Below are 8166 nucleotides of genomic sequence, written 5' to 3'. Positions count from 1 at the left end.
AACTCTGATGAATATAGATGTAAAAATTCTGAATAAAATAGTAGCAAACTGAATTGAGCAGCACATTAAAAAGATAATGCTCCAAGTTCAAGTGGGATTTATCCCTGGGAAGCAAGAATATTTCAATATCTGCAAAATCAAAATGAACATATCACATTAATAGGATGAAAGGGAAAAAATCACATTATCTCAATAGATATAGGAAAAACATTAGACAAAATTCAATACTCCTTGATGAAAACACTCTTAAATTAGATACAGAAGGAAGATACCTCAAAATAATAAATGCCATATATGACAAACCCATAGCCAACATCATACGCAATGGTGAAAAGTTGAATACTTTTCCTTTAAATCAGGAATAAGATGAGTGCCCACTATCACTACTCCTATTCAACTGTTCGAAGTCCTAGCCAGAGCAATCAGGCAGGAAAAGGAAATAAAAGGCATCAGAATTGGAAGGGAAGAAGTAAAATTCGCTCTATTTGCTGATGAAATAATATATATAGAAAATTCTAAAGACTATACCAAAAAACTGTTAGATCTAATAAACAAAGTTGTAGGATAGAAAACCGACACAAAAATCAGTAGCAATTCTATCCATTAACATGAATTAGGAGAAAAAGAAGTAAGGATAATGATCCCATTTACAACAGCATCAAAAATAAAAAAATACTTAGGAATATTTGGGGTGCCTGGGTGGCTTAGTCAGTTAAGTGTTGGACTCTTGATTTTTGGCTCCAGTCATGATCTCAGTGTCATGGGATCAAGCCCCGTGTCCAGCTCCATGCTGGGCGTGGAGCCTGATTAAAATTCTCTCTCTCCCTCTCCCTCTGCCCTGCCCCCTGCTCTCTTTCTCTCTCTCAGGGGAGGAAAAAATGAAATATCTTTACAAAGGAAGTGAAGTATCTCTATACTAAAAACCACAAAACATTAATAAAAGAAATTAAAGAAGAAATCCTGAGGAGGAAGAAAAGGTAGAGCTGTCACACTTATGTGTGAGATATCAAGCTATATTATAAAGCTATTGTAAACAGTATTATAAAGCTATTAAAAACAGGAGGGTCTGAGCATAAAAACAGACACATACACCAATGGAACAGAACTGACAACACAGCAATAAACCCATGCAAATAGGATAAGCTAGTATTTGACAAGGGAGGCAAGAATACTGAATGGAGAAGAGATAGTCTCTTAGATAAATGGTGCTGGGAAAATTTGATATTCACATGTGAAAGAATGAAACTACACCTCTCTCTTACATTACTCACAAAAACTGACAAAATGGATTATTAAGATTTAAATTTAAGATTAGAAACCACAAAAGCTCCTAAGAGAAAACATATGAACCAACTCCTTTATATGGGTTTTGGCAATTGTTTTTTGATAGGACATGTAAAGCACAAGAAACAAAATAAAAAAAATAAACAGGTCGAACAATATCAGAGTAAAAAACTTATGCACAGCAAAACAAATGATCAACAAAATGAAAAGACAACCTACAAAATGGTGAAAAATATTTGCAAACCATGTATCTAATTAGGTGTTAATATTCAAAATTAGAAATAACTCACCAATAAAAAGCATACAAATTGGAAAAGTAAAACTGTCATGACATTTGCAGATGACATTATTTATATATAGGAAACCCTACAGACTATATCAAATTGTTAGAATGAATTAATTCTGAAAAGTTATAGGATACAAAAACCAGTATTAAAAAACCTATTGCATTTTTATACTCTTATAACAAACCATCAAAAGAAATTCACAATCCTGTTTATAACTGCATCAAAAAGAATAAAATACCCAGTAATAAATTTAACCAAGGAGGCAGAAGATCTGTACACTGAAAACTTTCAAGACATTGATGGGAAAAAAAAAGACACAAGTAAATGGAAACTTATTTTAACAGATTGGAAGAATATTGTTGGTATATCCATACTATTGAAAACAATCAACAGATTCAGTGTAATCCTTATTAAGATTCCAAAGGCATTTTTCACAGAAACAGAAGAAACAATCCTAAAATTTGTATGGAATCACAGAAGACCACAAAAAGTCAAAGCAATCTTTTTATAAGTAAGTTTACACTTGAACTCATGACCTCAGGATCAAGAGTCACATGCTCGACTGACTGGGCCAGCTAGCCATCCCTCAAAGCAATCTTAAGAACAAAGTTGGAGGCATCATGCTTCCTGATTTCAAACTATATTATAAAGCTATAGTAAGACAGTATAGTACTGGCATGAAAAACAGATACATAGATAGTAGAACAGACAGCCCAGAAATAAACCTACACATATACAGTCAATTAATTTATGACAAGGTAGCTAAGAATATACTATGGGGAAAGGATGGTCTCTTCAATAAATGGTGCTAGGAAAATTAGACAGCCACATGCAAAAGATGAAATGGGACCACTATCTTACACCAGATACAAAAACTAATTCAAAATGGATTAAAGACTTCAGTCCAATGCCTGAAACCATAAAACTCCTAGAAAAACTTACTAGCAATAAACTTCTTTACATCAAATAACAAAACCTGCACAGCAAAGAAAACCATCAGTAACACAGCAAACTACCGAATGGGAAAAATATTTGCAATTCATATCTGATAAGAGGTTAATATTCATAATACATAAAGAATTCTTACAACTAGGCAGCAAAAAAAAAAAAAAAAAACACCCAACAATCTGATTAAAAAACGAGCAGAGAATTTAAATAGATTTTTTTTTCAAAGAAGACATACAAATGTTCAACCATTACATGAAAATGTGCTCATTATCACTAATTGTCAGGAAAATGCAAATTGAAAACACAAGGTAGCACCTGTTAGAATAGCTATTCTCAAAAAGACAAGAGATAACAAGTACTGGCGTAAATGTGGAGTAAAGGAACCCTTGTGCAGTCCTGGTTAGGATGTAAACTGGTACAATCATATGGAAAACAGTATAGAGGTTGCTCAAAAAATGAAAAATATAACTACCATACGATCTAACAATTCCACTTGTATTTTTCTCAAGAAAATAAAAATACCAAGTTGAACAGATACATGCACCCCATGGTCACTGTCACACTATTTATAATGGCCAAGATACAGAAACAATGCGAGTGTCTACCAACAGATGAATGGATAAATTTTGTGGTACACACTTACAATAGAACATTATATAGCTAATAAAAAGGAAACCCTGTCATTTACAACAAACTGGATGGATCTTGAGGGCATTAAGCTAAGTGAAGTAAGTCAGACAGAGAAAGACAAATACTGTAGGATTTCAAATAGTCAATATATTTTTTAAAAAGTAATAAAAAAAGATTGGATATGTGGTTATCAGAGGTGGGGAGTTGGAGAGAGGGAAGTGGATGAAGATGGTAAAAGGTACAAACTTCTAGCTATAAGACAAATAAATACAAAGAAAAGAATGTACATCATGATAGCTACAGTGAATACTGCTATATGGTGTATTTGAAAGTTGTTACGAGAGTATATGCCAGGAGTTCTCATCACAAGGAAAAAAAAAAAAATTTTTTTTTGGTATCATTATAAGATGATGAATGTTAGCTAAACTTATTGTGGTAATTATTTCACAAAATATGGGAGTCCAATCATAATGCTCTACACCTTAAACTTATAGAATGCTGTATTTCAATTATATAGCAATAAAAGTGGGGAAAAAGGAAAAAATTGGACATCAAAAACATGAAACAAGGGTGAAAGGAATAAAAGCGCAGTGCTTTAGAATGTGTTCTTTAAAAAAAAAAAAAGATTTTATTTATTTATTTGAGAGAGAGCACGCAAGGAGCACAAGCAGGCGGAGGGGCTGAGGGAGAGGGAGAAGCAGACTCCCCACTGAGGGGGCAGCCAGACACAGGGCTCCATCCCAGGACCCTGAGATCATGACCTGAACCGAAGTCAGATGCCCATTCCACTGAGACACCTAGGCACCTCTAGAATGTGTTCTAACTTAAGTAGTTATCAACTTAAAAGAGACGGTTTTAAGTTGTTTTATGTAGGCTTCATGGTAACCACAAAATAAAAATCTATAGTACATACACAAAAAAAAAAAAGGAATCTACACACAACACTAAAGAAAATCATCAAATCACAAGAGAGCAATAAAAGGAACAAAGGAGTTAAAAAACAGCCAGAAAACTACAAAATGAGAGTAAGTACATACCTATCAATAATTAATTTAAATGTAAATGGACTAAATCCTCCAATCATATACATAAGTTTGGCTGAGTGGATAAAAATAAGACTGCAACCATATGCTGCCTACAGGAGATCACATCAGATATAAGGACATACACACAGAAAGTAAAGGGATGGAAAAAGACAGTTCAGCAACACTGAATGAAAAGACAGCTTGGATAGATATATTTATATCAGACAAAATAGAGTAAGGCAAAAATTGTAATAAAAGACAAAGGCCATTGCTGGACTGACCTGTTTATCAACATTGTAAATACATATGCACCCAACATATATAGCAGATATTAACAGACTTATAGAGAGAAATAGCCAGCAGTACAATAAGAGCAGGGGACTTTAACAGCCCACTTTCATCAATGGATAGATCATCCAGACAGGAAATCAGTAGGGCAACCCTGGCCTTAAACGTCACTTTAGAGTAGATGAACTTAACAGACATATATAGCATTCTATTTAAAAGCAAAAACATCACATGCTTTTCAATTACATATGGAACATTCTCCAGGATAGATAAGTTAGGGCACAAAACAATCTTTTTTTTTTAAAGAGTTTATTTATTTGAGAGAGACAGAGCACATGAGCAAGCAGAAGGAGGAGCAGAGGGGGAAGGAGAGGGACAAGCAGACTCCATGCCTAGCACAGAGCCTGATGTGGGTCTCGGTCCCAGGACCCTGAGATCATGACCTGAGCTGAAACCAAGAGTTGGGCACTTAACTTAATGAGCCACCCAGGCACCCTGGGCACAAAATGATTTTAATAAATTTATAAATTTATTAAATATTAACAAATTTAAGAGAAGCCCTATCAAACATCTTTTCTAACCACAGTGGTATGAAACTAAAATGCACTACAAGATCAAACTTGAAAATTCACAAATATGTGGAGATTAACAATATGTTACTGAACAACCAATGGGGCAAAACAGTTCTCAAAGTTCTCAAAACAGAAATAAAAAATTTCTGTAGACAAGTGAAAATACAACATACTAAAACTTATGGGATGCAGCAAAGTCAGTTCTAAGAGGAAAGTTCATAGTGATATAAATGCCTTCATTAAAAAACAAGATCTCAAACAATCTATGTTTGCACTTTAAAGAACTAGAAAATGAAATAAAGATCAAAGCAGAAATAGAGACTAAAAGAACAATAGAAAAAGATCAATGAAACGAAGAGGTGGTCTTTTGAAAGCATAAGCAAAATGGACAAACCATATGCTAGACTCATTAAGGGAAAAAGAAAACCTCAAAATTGGAAACAAAAGAGAAGATGTTACAAGTTATATCACAGAAATACAAAAAGATCGTAAGAGATGACTATGAATAATTATATGCCAATAAATTGGACAACCTAGAAGAAAATTCTTAGAAACACACACCTTATCAAGACTGAATCATGAAGAAATAAAACATCTGAATGGACCAATACTGGTGAGGAGATTGAATCAGTAATCAAAAACATTTCAACAAACTTAAGTCCAAGACCAGATGGCTTACTGGTGAATTCTGCCCAATATTTAAGGAACAGTAATCCTTTTCAAACTCTTCCAAAAACAGAAGAGGACAGAATACTTCCAAACTCATTCATGAGGTCAGCATTACTGATACCAAAACCAGGCAAGGATGCCACAAGAAAAGAGAATTACAGGCCAATATCCCTGATAAGCATAGATGCAAAAATCCTCGACAAATATTAGCAAATCAAAATCAGTAATATATTAAAAGGATCACACACCATATTTAAGTAGTATTCAAGAGAAAGGGATGGTTCAACATGTCCAAAATCAATGTAATACACCATATTAACAAAATGAAGGATAAAAATTATATGATCATCTCAATAGACAGAAGAGGCCTTTGACAAAACTTTACATGTATGCAAAGACTCTCAACAAGGTGGGTATAGAGGGAATGTACAACACAATAAAGGCCATATGTGACAAGCCCACAGCAAGCATCACATTCAGTAAAAAGCTGAATGCTTTTTCTCTAAGATCAGGAAAAAGACAAAAATGCCCAATCATGCTGCTTTTATTGAACATAGTTCTAGAAGTCCTGGGCAGAGCAATTAGGAAAGTAAAAGAAATAAAAAGCATCTAAATTGAAAAAGAAGAAGTAAAACTATCCCTATTTTCAGATGCCATTGTATTATATATAAAGACTCTACCAAAAAACTGTTGAAAATAATCATAGTTCAGTAAAGTTGCAGGATACAATATCTATAGACAAAACAGTGTTGTGTCTATACACTAATAATAAACTAGCAAAATCAGAATAAAACAATCCCATTTATAATTGCATCAGAAATAAAATGTCTAGAAAATTTAACCAAGGAGGTGAAAAACCTGTACACTAAAAAACTCTAAGACAATGATTGAAGAAATTGAAAAGGACACAAATAAATGTAAAGATATTCTGTGCTCATGGACTGGAAGAATGCATATTGTTAAAATGTCCAAAGTGTCCAAAACAATCTACAGGTTCAATGCACTTCCTATCCAAAATCCAATGGCAGGCCTCATAGCCAGCACCACCCATCAGTGCACCTGCAGCACCCATGGCCCTGCCACAATAGGAGACCATGCACAGCTTACATGGGGAACATCTCTCAAACACCTGGCTCTGGTGGTCATAGGGGATTACACTTCTGGGCTCCACAGGACATCCCCTATATAAGACCACTCTCTGAACACCTGGAGACATAGTTGAACTACCTAATACATAGAAACAAACACAGACAGCTAGGCAAAGTGAGGAGACAGAGGAATATGTTCCAACCAAAAGAACAAGAGAGAATCTAAAACAAGAAGTAAATGAAATAAATATAAACATTCTGCCTGGTAATGAGTTCAAAGCAATGGTCGTAAAAATGCTGTTGGAAGAAGAATAGATGAATATAGTGAGAACTTCAACCAAGAGATAGAAAATATAAGAAAGTACCAATCAGAGCTGAAGAATACATTAACAAATGAAAAATACAGTAGAAGGAATAAAAATCAGATTAGATGATGCAGAATAGATCAGCAACCCTGAAGACAGTATGTTGGAAATCACTCAAAATGAACAGCAAAAATAGAGAAGAGTTTAAAAATCTGACAATAGGGACAAGATCAAGCATATCAACATTTCCATTAGAGGGGTCCCTGAAAGAGAAGAGAGAGAGAAAGGGGAAGAAGATATTTGAAGAAATAATAGCTGAAAACTTCCCTAGCCTGGTGAAGGAAACAGACATCCAGGTCCAAGAGTAAAGAGTCCCAAACATGATGAACCCAAAGAGATCCAGGTCAAGACAAATTTTAATTAAAATGTCAAAAGCTAAAGACAAGGAGAGAATCTTAAAAGCAGCAAGAGAAAAATCAATTAGTGCTGTATAAGGGAATTCCCATAGGACTATCAACTGATTTTTCAGCAGAAATTTTTCAGGTCAGAATAAAGTGGCATAATATAGCCAGTGCTGAAAAACAAAAACAAAAACAAACCTCCAAACTTCCAACCAAGAATTCCCAGCAAGGTTATTATTCAGAATTGAATGGGAGATAAAGATTTAACCAGACATGTAAAAAAAAAAAAAAAAATCAAAGGAGTTCATCACCACTAATTTGACGTTAGAAGAAATATTAATATTAAAGAAATACTCTTAAGCAGAATAGGTCATAACTAGAAGAAAATATATGAAAGAAAAACATCTCACTGATAAAGGCAAATATATGAGAAAGGTAGTATATCAACCACTTAAAAATCTAATAGTAAGGTTAAAAGAAAAGCAGTAAAATCTAGATCTACAATTATGAGCTAAGGAATACACAAAGAGATGTAAAATAGGACATCAAAAACCTAAAATATATGGGGGAGTAGTCAAAAATCAAGTATTTTTTGAATGTGTGTGAACTTAAGTGACCACCACCTTAAAATAAACTACTTATACGTAGGTTGTTATATATGCACCTCAT

Source organism: Zalophus californianus, chromosome 5 (assembly GCF_009762305.2).
Source record: "Zalophus californianus isolate mZalCal1 chromosome 5, mZalCal1.pri.v2, whole genome shotgun sequence".
Taxonomy (NCBI): Eukaryota; Metazoa; Chordata; class Mammalia; order Carnivora; family Otariidae; genus Zalophus; species Zalophus californianus.
This window is presented reverse-complemented; position numbering follows the sequence as displayed.